Genomic DNA, 12,753 nt, shown 5'->3' with positions numbered 1-12,753 from the left:
CTTTAGGACCCAATTCTGTTGCTAAGGCCAGTTCTGTTCTGATAGGTTGATGCCAGAGTACTTGTTAAGTAGTTTGATGATCACCTCAGCTTACACCCTCTCTGGTTCTCAGTTTCCTTCTTGTAAATGAGAAAGCTGGACAAGATGGTGTTTTCTTGCAGTTGCAAAATAAATAAATAAATAATGTGCAAAATGTGAACTATATTTTGTTATTTAGAAATACATATAGAGTGCCTATAATGCACTGGCTTTCTGAGAAGAAAACAAAGTTATACAGCTGTCCTGCCACCCTCTCCTTCTCTTCCTCACCCTCCTCCTTCTTTTTCTCTCCTCTCTCTCTCTCTCTCTGTTTCTCCTCCTCCCTCCTTCTAAATTAGTAAGAAAATAATCATTTTACCTAGATTTCTTTAAAACGGCAGTGTCAGAATTAGCATGTGACTATTATAAACAAAATTCAAAAGAGTTCAAATGAGGTAGAGATCATTTCTGACTGGAATATATAAGGGGAGGGGTGGAGAAAGTGAAATGTAATCTGAACCTTGAAGATGTATGAGATTTGGGAATGTAAATTTGGAAGGCAGACAAAAAGTCAGAGCTTTTCCACTTGGATGGAGTGGTTTATCCCGGAACTTGCAGGCAGATTTGTACATTGGGATTTAGGGGTAGATATACAGCAGTGCTAGGTAATAGGACTGTGTACTGATGGACACTCTGCCATGTCCAATACAATAGCCCGTAGCCACAAGTGGCTGTTGCGGACTTGAAATATGGCTAATGCAGCAGAGGAACTGGATTTTTAATGTTATCTAATTTAAACTTAGACTTGAAATATGGCTAGTGACAACTGTATTAGGCAGTGCAGGTTTATTAGTGGGAGCTTGTGTTAGGAAGCAATGGAAGAAAATTCCCAGAAAAAGCATATTGGAGCAATAACATTTGGGTTAAAAAATCTAGACATACATTTTATGTGATAGCAGTGGCGGGAGCACAAGGGTCATAAAGTATTTTAAAGCAAATAGTGCTTTTTAGGAGATTCCTCTGGTTGTGGTGTGAGTGGGAAATTGAAGGAAGGGGAGAAGATAGGAACCCAGTTAGGAATTGGTAGTTATAGTCTAGGATAGAAGTAGAAGGGGTGGTGCCAGTAAACCTGGAGAGGTGCCACGTGTAAAATGGATTATTTATTTTAAGAAAGTTCACGAGTTTATCAAGGATTATCTCCTCCCCGGTTCATTGATTTTGCAAATCTAGATTCCCCAGTATTTTCTGTGTACAGCTCTGATGTTGGGAAACTGCCTGAAAGTGACTTTAAAATTTTTCATAGTACAGGGTGCTTCAATAATATAATTGAATTTTCCCTACGTGTGTAAGACTGTTGCTCTATAAACCAACAAAAGGGAACTATTTTATTATTTTACCCCTCCCGCCCCAATTCTTCTTCAACGTTTCTATGATGAAGTGTTAAGCACCTAAAATAAAGTTCTGAATAGTCATGGCCTCTCATAAAACAGCTGTTTGTCACTGTAATTGATTTAAACATGCATGTGCAGACATTGCTTCTACTCATCACTGCCTCTGTTTGTCTGCAGTGTATGTCACTGCATTCATAAATGCTCGGGCATCAGTGTACGTTCTGGGCTGTCATGCTCACAGTACAGGGGTTCTAGCCATCTAGTCAACTTGTGGAGAGGTACCACTAATTGGGCAGGAAACAACTCAGCGGGTGGCTTGCTTGGCTCAGCACAAGCGATTCTGGGCGCTGAATGTCAGATCAGCAGCCTAATATGTTAGCCAGACTGTCTGACTGAGCATCATGATCTCCACAAAGATATTATTTAGGTGGGATTTCAGGAGGACTAATGCCAGCAAATCTGAGCAGTCTGAAGAATTCCAGCAGGGAAAACGCTCATCAATTAAGAGAGCCATGAGGACAGCCAGTTGTCAACATGTGCATTTTTTTCTCTTCCAAGGATTTGTTCTTTTGCATATTTGCATTTGCACAGAACTGCAGAAAACAAAGACAGTTAATTTGAGATTACATGTGTGTCTATTTTCGTAGCGCAAACAAATTGGACAGCATTTTTCCTTGCCAAAATTCGTCTTTAGAGAGGATTATTCTTTTATTATCCAGAATAGCTTTTGGATTTAGGCATAAACAGAAAGCTTTATAATTTCTGGTCACTAAGTATAGAAACCCTCATATTCTAGATTTGTTGTTCCAATTGAGAATGCTTTAAGCACGCTGTTTTAAATTACTGATAATCCCAGAGAGGAGATAGTATAGAAAAGTAAACAGTAATAGATCTGGGTTTAATTGCCAGCTCTCACCCTTACTAGTTATGGGATCTTGGTCAAAATATTTAATCTCACTGAACCTTAGTTTCCTCATGTCTAAAATGAGGTGAAGAAGTTTTAGACATACAGCCACTGTATTGCAGTGATTAAATGTGGTAACTATGTGTAAAATATAGTAAAAGCTAGTTTACTTCTGTCATACCTTAAGAATTCACAAACCATTCTTAAAATGACTGATCTTTCAGCAAAATGGGAGGGTGAGGAGTGAAAAAGCACATTTACAACATCAAAGAGATACCTCATTATAAAGACCTATTCCTTTGCAACTCTAACATTGTAAACCTTATAACCTCATTGATAACCCTTTTAGCATGATACTGAAAAGCTTTGAGGGAAGTTATCTTTCCATATCTCTGTGAAAGAAAGATACATTTTCTTGGTAAAATTTGATTAATGGGAACCAATTTCCTTCTTTTCTGAAAGTAAATGCATATTGCTCATTTCCTCTTGGAGATTACTGAATTCTTGGAGAGCATTCCTTTTGACTTTATATGTTATGAGGGTTTAGAGATGGTTAGGTGGGAGTATCGTAAAACTTTGGGGATCAGGAAAGCTTTAGCTGACTAAGAATAATTCACTGGAAGAGGAAATAAGAATGATGTCTTCTGATCTTTGATTACTCTTGTTTCACTACTTATAGTTCTTCCCAAAAGAATTGTCTAAATAACTGAAAATCAACTGAAAAACTGAAAATCTATACCAGTAAAAAGACCAATCCACCTGTCTTGGTTCCTTATTAGAGCATTTGATCTCACTGTTTAACACACTGTTTGATGTGTATCCTTTTTGTATTTCCCTTGCAATCTGTATAGACTACCCACTATATGGAGTCATTTGCTTATGTACCAGAAAAGTTCAAAGTAGCTATTGCAGATGCCGCAGGGAAAGAGGATGGGGGTGTCTTAATTAGTTTGCAGTTAAAAAAAAAAAAAAAAAAAAAGCTGCTCTAGATAAATTCAGTGAGTGCAAATTGAAAAGTAGACAGCTGGAAGTCTCATTAAGTGCATATTATCTGGTATTAGCACACTGCAAAGCTCTCTGCAGTGCTTCATTCTCACTGTGTGAAGGTATGTCTGCAGGAGTAGAAAGCCTGAATCCTTCAGCCTCCTCCTCTATTTTCTGTTACACCTCTATTAGCCATATATATATTATTCTAAATTTATAAAACTGATTACTGATGTATACCATGTATTTTTCTGTAAACCAATTATAGAAACATGGACCGATCTCCTTGGGTAAATTAAGAAAGTGATTATTAGAGGCTCCCCAACACTTTATTTTGTTTTCTGCTGTAAATGTTTATTCCATGGACTCCCTGTGTTACTCAGGTCCATATCTTATAATAGACAGAGCTATTTCTTTTTGAATGACTCTGAATAGCACTGAGTGATTTTCTTAAATGATAATTCTACCCAACTTTTAGACCAGGCTGATGTCATCAGAATTTGTACTTATTTTCTACAGGTTGGTTGGAAGCTCTAGAGGGTGGTTGGGAAGTAAGGAGAGCAACAGAGTCCCTGTGGTAAGAGATAGTTATGTAGAAGGAGTTAGGAAACTAGGAGTGTATTTATAGGTATCATGTCATGTATTTATCCTTCTTTGTTTCCTCACTCTTTATTTTCATTTTAACCAAAGAGCTTGCAATTTCTTTTGGAAAGACACTATACTGAAGACTCTGTAAGGAAGAGCTGGAACTTCTTATCGTGCTCATCCATCACTGTGGAATTTTACACAGAACTGACGTTTCAAGAAAGAAGGCTGCCACACACAGTGTTTAAATGACTTCACTTAAATTTTTTATTATCACGTTCAAAAGATACCTGTTAGACCCTTTAATAGTCAGGGCTCTCATATATATATATATATATATATATTTTTTTTTTTTTTTTAAGAGAGAGAGACATTGATTTATTTTAAGGAATCAGCTTTTGTGATTATGGAATATGGCAAGTCCAAAATCTGCCGTGTGGGCCAGCAGGCTGGAGACTCAAGAAGGATCTCATGCTGTCTTTCAGGCTGGAGAACTTCCTCTTGCTCAGGGGAGGTCAGTCTTTAGTTCTAGTCAGGCTTACAGCTGATTGGATGCGGCCCGCCCATATAATGGAGGGTGATCTGCTTTATCCAAAGTCCACCAATTTACGTGTCAATCTCACCCAAAAACATCCTCACAGAAACATTCAGAATAATATTTGACCAAATATCTGGGCACCGTGGCCCAGCCAAGTTGACTCATAGAATTAACCATAACATGCCTCAAAAGTTGAGGAAAAGCGAGGAAAGGTAAAGGTAACTTCACCAGAAGTTGTGAGCATTTTTTTGCTCCAACTACACCTGGATCACCTTTTTTTTTTTTTTTTCTAATTGTGGTTGGTCAAGTTGGGAGATACAGGCAGGAAGACCAAGGGCAGCTTTGAGTAGGAAGGTACATGAGGCTGGACACGCCTTTTCTTGTTCTCATTTCTATTCCTACTGTATGTACAGGCATTGGAGAGTAGTAGAGGGAATGATTTCATACTTTGTTTTTTAACTGGTGAAAATAATGCCTTGGATTATTTACAGTTTCTCCCGGATTCCAGCCTCGGAATCAATTGAGGGGCCTTAACCTTTTCTGGAAATTAAAAACATCCAGGAGACGTAAATACTTTCCCCCAAAAAACTTAGAAATGCTTACAAACAGAAAAAGATAATGTACACAACAAAAATAATTTAACAGAAAAATGGAGAAAATGGCACAGTACTGACATAAAAATTTTGTGACTAACAAAAGAATTAACAAAAACAAAAGTTTTGTTTTTATTTCTTTTGTAAATTACATTCATTGGAAGGAGGTAGTAAAAGTTATTACAGAGTGTTTAGTCAAGAAGATAAGTTCCATTATTACACAGTATACACCAAAACTATGAGGTACTTTAGTGGTCATGTTCTATAGGATTCTGGAACCTGAGGTTGGAAGAAATTACTACAAGTTATACAACCTACAAACAACAAAAAACATGGGCAATAGCTTATTATGCATGGAATTCTACACGTGATACCACTGGATTATAGACAAAACAAAATGCATGGTTCCTACCTGGAAGGAACATTTTCTGGGCAAAATGGAACATATATTCATAGGCTGCATTTGAGGACATTTCTGAGTAAACATCTGAATCTTCAGATTGAGACTTTGAGCCATGATTGTGGATTTAAAAACTAAAAAACAGAATGTCTTTTCCAGAGAATGTTAGTAAACTGCCACACCAAATACTGGCAACTTCTCCTATAAAGTGCTGACAGTGTCTGAGTGTTTACTTGATGTCAGTTGTTAGAATTGGTCTCATTGCAAAGTGAATACACATGTATCCTAAGGAAGTAAACAACTTAGTGAATATTACCAACTCACACACTTAAGAGTAGTTAACCTGAATTATTCTTTCAAAAAATAAGAAATCAATGCATTATTTTCTTGGGAGTTGGCAAATACCTTACTTACCTATTTCTTTATCTCTCTTTATTTTAAGGCATTGTTTACAATTCAAATCATAATCAAATGGGTTTTATTTGATTTATGTGGGTCCTTCTTGGAGTATACCATTTTTTAGTGATGCAATAAAGCAGTAAAAGGTAAAGACATATGGACCCATAATGAAAGAGAGAAAGGAGGAGGTCAGAATTGCAACATTTTTGAGGTTAGAAAGAAGATAACTAAGATTCAGCTTTTTGTTAGTTTTGCTAAAGTGACAGTGTAGAAAGACAAGAACACCCCAGTTTTCATCACAACACTCAAAATTTAGGATTGGTCCCAGGTACTTCTGGTAGTAGAGATAAAACTATGGCTAAAAACCCAGGATTGGTTCAAAGTCTCTTTTGAAGAGTTAGGCAGCTGCATCGCTTTCCCTGTACTTCAAAGTAAGGCCACTGCTCCTCACTCCTCTGGTAGGACAGAAGAGGTTCATTCCCCAGAGAGCACAAAACCAAGGATCTCTGGCCTGGAAGAAATCAGGACACAGCATGAAACTGCAAGCCAGGGATCAGCACACTAAATTTTGAAACACCTCCCCCTGCCTGACTCTCTCCTCCCACTTAGATTCTTGGCAGAACCCTGGCAGACAAATAACATCTAGACAGGAGATTGGAAGAGTCTTCTCCAGGGAATCTGTCCCACCCAAGAGAAGAAAACTTGACAAAAATGACAGTAGGAATTCCTCAACTAGAACCAAATCAACTAGACTACAGTGAAGACTGGGCTTAACAAGACCCACTCAATATATTAGCACAAACCCAAGAATTATTCAATATTTGAAGAAAGTATCTTATATCAAAGAGACTAAAAAAAAAAGGAGAAAAAATAACTTAGAGAAAAAGAAAAGTTTATGCACAAAAATAAAACTTTAACATAACTGTGATTAATATCCTCAAAGATATGAGAAGAGGTTTTGTATTCTTGAAATAACAACAAATTTTTTTTAAATGTTGAAAATTGAAATATAAGTGAAAATATTCAATAAAAAGTTTAGGGGAGAAAGTTGAGAAACTATTGCAGAATAAAAAGAAAAATGTCAAAAATGGAAATTAGGAAAAGAAAAAAAAAGAGAAAAAAATAGAGAGCCAAGAACCAGTAGAGTATGTCCAATTTCTTCAAAAAATAGGTATGTCAGAAGTTTAAAAAAAAAAAAAAAAAAGAATATATAGGATAGAAAATCATGAAAGAAAAAAAAAAATCATGAAAAGTTCCCAGAATGGAAGAACATAAGTTTTCATATTGAATAGACCCACCATGTTCCCAGTGCTATGGATGGAAATAGACTCATATTAAGGCACACCAAAAAAAGGCAGTACTCTGGAAACAAAGGAGAGATCTTCAGCCTTTCACAGGAAACATTAATGTGAAGTAAAATAGTAAAACTATCAATAACAGAAGCTAGAAAACAATAGGACCGAGTTTTTATGTGCCTGATGAGACAATACGAGTTACGACCTAGATTATGTGTGAGAGTACACGAAAGACTTTTATCTCCCCTGCACTAATTTTCAGAAAGCTACTGGAAGATGTTCCCCACTAAAATTAGGGAGTAAACCAGGAAATAAGATCCAGAGAACAAGAGACCCAACATAGAAGAAAGGTGGAGAGAATGACCAATCACAAGATGATAGCTGTGGAGCAGGTGTGCAGGTATAAGAGCACACCCAGAGCAGTTTGGAGCAGGATATGTTTTATGGATACAGATATCTTTAACAAGATAAATTTACTGTGTGTTGCATATTTAACTGTATTAAGAAGGGTTATATACTGTTGGGGGTGGGAGAAAGAAGCTCTTAGTTGTTATTACTATAAAACTAAGAAAATAATGACAGCACAAACAATACAATAAAAAGCCCTTACCACAATAAGCTGAAAAAAGTAAAGGACCAACATTTGCATGAAAGGAAGAGTAATCATAATAGCTGACATTCCTCTGCTGTGTATAGTGTTTACATCGACATGGCAAGGTAAATACTGATTATTGACTCAACCCATAATATGACATAATAATAATGAGAGGATGAGAAGGGAAACTTCCGTGTGTATCAAGGGCCAAGGCCTGTCAGAGTGGTGTTGAAAGAGACCTCAATTTGTATCTGCCCCATATAGAAAGTCAATACACAGTATCTAAACTGTCCCCAACACCAAAAATCAAGAAGTAGCAATATAATCATATTATGGAGAGATTTACATATAAACACCAGTAGAATCATATAAAATATTCAAAAGTGGTTGCTTCTGGAAGGAGAAGAAAAACATGTGGTGAGAGTGGACTGTGGCTTTTTCATATAATTATGTAACTTTTTAAACCAAGTGCATATAATTTTGATAAAACTTTAAAATAATTTGAAAACATTTTTTATCTCAAAAATTTATATATTAGGGACTTCCCCGGTGGCACAGTGGTTAAGAATCCGTTTGCCAATGCAGGGGACACAGGTTCGATCCCTGGTCCGGGAAGATCCCACATGCCGCGGAGCACCTAAGCCCATGCGCCACAGCTAATGAGCCTGCAGTCTAGAGCCGGGAGTCACAACTACTGAGCCCACGAGCTACAAGTACTGAAACCCACGCGCCTAGAGCCCATGCTTCGCAACGAGAAGCTACCGCAATGAGAAGCCCGTGCACCGCAATGAAGAGTAGCCCCTGCTCGCCACAACTAGAGAAAGCCCGTGCGCAGCAATGAAGACCCAACACAGCCAATAAACAAATAAATTAATAAATAAAAATTTATATATTAAAAATCACTCATGTATTAAACTATTAATAATAGTTTGGTTTGTTTATTTCTAACTTGATATATTTATAGATAATTAGATATGTAACTAATCATAAATAAATACTTCAAACAAGCATAAAGTATTATCTAGAGGAATTTATAGATACAAAATCATTAATAATTCTGTGAATTAACAGATCATGAATCTTGCCCATTTTTCTATGGTATTCACTGGTTTTCATATATTAAGTTCCAATGGAAAGTAGGGACTCTTTCAGGTATTCTGGCTTTATTTTATTCATCTACTTAATGTTTAAAATATTAACATAGGGAATTCTCCGGCGGTCCAGTGGTTAGGACTCCACGATTCCACTGCATGGGTCAGGGGTTCAATCCCTGGTCGAGGAACTAAGACCCTGCAAACAAAGTGGCACAGCCAAAACAATAAAAAAAATAAAAATCACTTTAATGATTCTCTTTATACCGGGTTATATTTAGAAAAGAGGCTATTCAGTCAATGACTCTATTGCTTTTCTGTTAATGTGAAACATTTCTAACATACAGAAATGTATGGAGAACACTATATTGAACAGTAATATACTCTGAAGATTTTGAATAATTGCAAACTATTTTTAGATTCCAGTGCATTCCTCCTGGATCTCATTTCCCTTCCTCTCCCTCAGAGCTAACTACTGATTTGGGTACTTATCACTTTCATGTATGTGTTTACATTTTATTACATGAACATGTAATCCTAAATAATAGCATTAGTTTGCATTTAATGTGAATTAGTTATTCACATATTTTAAATTTCTATAGTTGATATCATACTGTATGTATTTTTTAACCAAGAATCTAAAACTATTTTATATAGATCTCTCTACATTGATACATGTAACTTTAGTTCACCTATTTTTCACTGGTGTTTACTACTCCATTTTATGAAAACAACCAAAAATTACCATTTTTCTATTGATAGACATTTTGCCTCTGATTTTATGTGTTATGATGATCATTCTTATAAATGTTTCTCATACATAATATAAGAAATTAAATATAACTTCCAGGTGTGGGAAGCTTTCATAGATATTGCCAGTTTATGTGTAGAGAGATTTTTCCAGTTTAAATTCCAACCAGCACTGCATGACCCCTGTTTCTGCATATATCAGCTGGCCATTTGTTGGTACCATACTTTAATATTTTTCTCTGATGATGTGGAATAGAATATCACTTGTTTTAATTTTACTTTTATGATTACTAGTAATGTTTTACATTTTTCACAGAATAATTTTCTGTTATTAACTTATTTAATAACACACTAACACATTTTTATTCTGAATTGTGGGTCTTAGTCTATTTTTAAGAGTTCTTCACATATTTTGAATATTAATATACAAAAGTATATTGCATATTTTATCAATGCCTTCTCTCATTCTTTTTTGCCATTTTATTATGCATTTTAAAGAATACAGGTATTAATTTTTAATCAGATCCAATTTATTAATCTTTTCCTTTATTATTTATCCTTTCTGTATGTTTTTAAAGAAATTTCACTCTACCTCAAATCCATAAACATTATCTAAAATTATATAGTTTTCTGTGTTATTGTAATCTTGATACTGATTTTAGGCAGTGTATTAGGCAAATGTGAATCAAATTTTATATTTTTTTCTTACATGGTCTCAGAATCATTGAACAGTCCATCATATTCCCAAGAATCTTCTGTAATTTGTTTTCATTTATTCATGGGTCTATTTCTAGGCACTCTTTTGTTGCCTTGTGTTCAGTTTGAACTGTCCATGCATGAATACCTTCTGTATTGATTAGTATAATTCTATAATAAGTCTTGCTGCATCATTCCATTAGGGAGGCAGGCAGGCAGGAAGTAGGGAAGTAAACAGCCTCAATATCTGTCAATATAGATGTTAAAAGTCATACAATGGAATTCTGTTTAGCATTTAAGGTGAATGAACCATAACTACATATGTTAACATGACTCAATCTCAGAAGTATGCTATTGCATGATAAAAACCAGTTGGTGATAGACACTGTATGATAACATTTATGCAAATTTTAAACACACAACAGTGATATATGCTATTTATAGATACCTGGATATGTGTGACATATTAAAAATAATGCATGGGAATAGTAAACACCAACTTCAGGAAAATGGTTACCTCTGGAGAGGAAGGGGAAAGGAATGGTTTACTTATATCTGAAACTTTTTTAGTTCCTCAAAAATAAAATCTAAAAGGACTATAGCAAAAGTTAATATTTTACATTGTCAAATATGAGTTATATCTGGACAGTAAAAACAGCTGTTTATTATCTTCTAAACTTTTCTACACTTTTGGAATATTACCTAATTTATACAAAATAAATGTATTTATTTAAAATTGTAGTCAGTATCCCTTGGGTAAAGATATTAAAAGAAGTGGTAACAACGCCTTGTCTACATTTTTACAGTGATTTCCTCAGGTCTGTAGTTTGCAATAATACATGATCACATTTTTTCTCTATCTTAGCACTTCAAATAATTAGATTATTCTTGAATGAGAAATCCAATGTAATGTCCAGATACCTTTTTTTTAATAGCAACTACATTTACTGTAGGAATTACCAGCTCAAATTCTTGTCTTAGGAATTTCTCCTCAAACAGTAGACACTAGTTCCCTTGCCTGTCCCATATGACAGCCCTCTGCCCAAAGCTGGCTGGTCAAAAGATGCACAACTAACTCAAATGTAAAATTCAGATTTGAGGGATAAAGAGAAGTGGAGTTTTTGAAACTCTAACAAGCTTATCATGATTCTGTAAAGGAAAGTTTCAATTAACATCTCTAGTGAGAACCTGTGAGGTCCCCATGTACCTGCTTTTCTGATGGCTTGCTTGGGTGGCTTTTCCTTGTCTTCTGTAATATAGCATACCTTCTTCTAATAAATTTTTTGTTTGGCTTGGGTTGGCTAGAGTCTGATTAAGTTTTTGGTAACCAAAACAACTGTAACATACTAAGATAGAGCATTTTACTCAAATTTATGTATATGCTTAGAAATTTACTGGCTCTCTTCCCCCAATTTTCTTCAAAGGCAATGAAGATGAATCCATTGATTTTGGCTTATTTTACTCATCATTCACTCTCTATATATCGGCATTTTGTTCTTATCAGTTTTTTATTTTAACCTTCTTTTCTGTGCACTAAAGCCCAGTTTCCTCCCTCTTCCCTGTTTGTTATGAGTACTATTCCATATTCTAATTTTGAAACTGAATCTGTGTAAATTCTTGTTGGTATTATATTTCATTTCTTGCAATCATTTGTCTATTTAATGAAGGCTCTTCTTAATTTCCATGTGTCATTTAAGGCAAGTGAAAATAACATATATTTCTTTTAAAAATAAAAGGCTTCTCATCCTTTCTTAAAGAAACTAAAGTTGTTTATATGGTTTAGTTTTGAAAGCAGTAATTTAGTGTTTCCATTAAGAGTAAAGTTGCTGTCTCTAGTTGATGGCAGTTTCTCTTTTTTCTCCTGTCGATGGAACTCTGATTTTGAAATTTACATCAGAGTAATGGAAATGCAAAATTCTACAGGATCTCTTCCCATAGTAAATGTTTTCATTAAATGAATTATTAAACTTCTTCACATATAAGTATTTCTGTATCTTTACCAAAACTTGTGAAAGAGGAAGAAATAAAAGGAAGGTTATAGAACAGATATATGCCTCATTTGTCCCATATTCACATAGTGATTAGATAGATAAAACACTTGGTTTTGTACATAAACTAATTGGAAACCAGTTTACCACTTCACTCCGGATCCTAGCAACAAGCAGTGGAATATGTAAAGAAAACGGAGGCATGTTTAGTATCGAAGAATCACACTATTCATCTTTCTTTTTCTAACAAGGCTTCGCTCGAAGTTATTTATGGATTCAATTCTGCTCCACCAACTTTTCCTAATCAGTTTACTTGCAGTTTTGAGATACTTGATGGAGATTCAAGGGTAAGATTCTAAATGCAATTTAGAATGAAGATGAAACTCCTTGAGAGTTTGAATGCAGAGATTTGACCTCGTTATTATTCTGCTTACCTAAATTGAATTGATCTACTGAAGCCACATTTATGTTAAATGAAAACTAATGGGTCTGAAGGTTTTTTACCTTTTCACATTTCCCTTAAACT

This window comes from Eschrichtius robustus, chromosome 10, assembly GCF_028021215.1.
Source record: "Eschrichtius robustus isolate mEscRob2 chromosome 10, mEscRob2.pri, whole genome shotgun sequence".
Taxonomy (NCBI): domain Eukaryota; kingdom Metazoa; phylum Chordata; class Mammalia; order Artiodactyla; family Eschrichtiidae; genus Eschrichtius; species Eschrichtius robustus.
Note: the sequence above shows the minus strand (reverse complement) of the source record.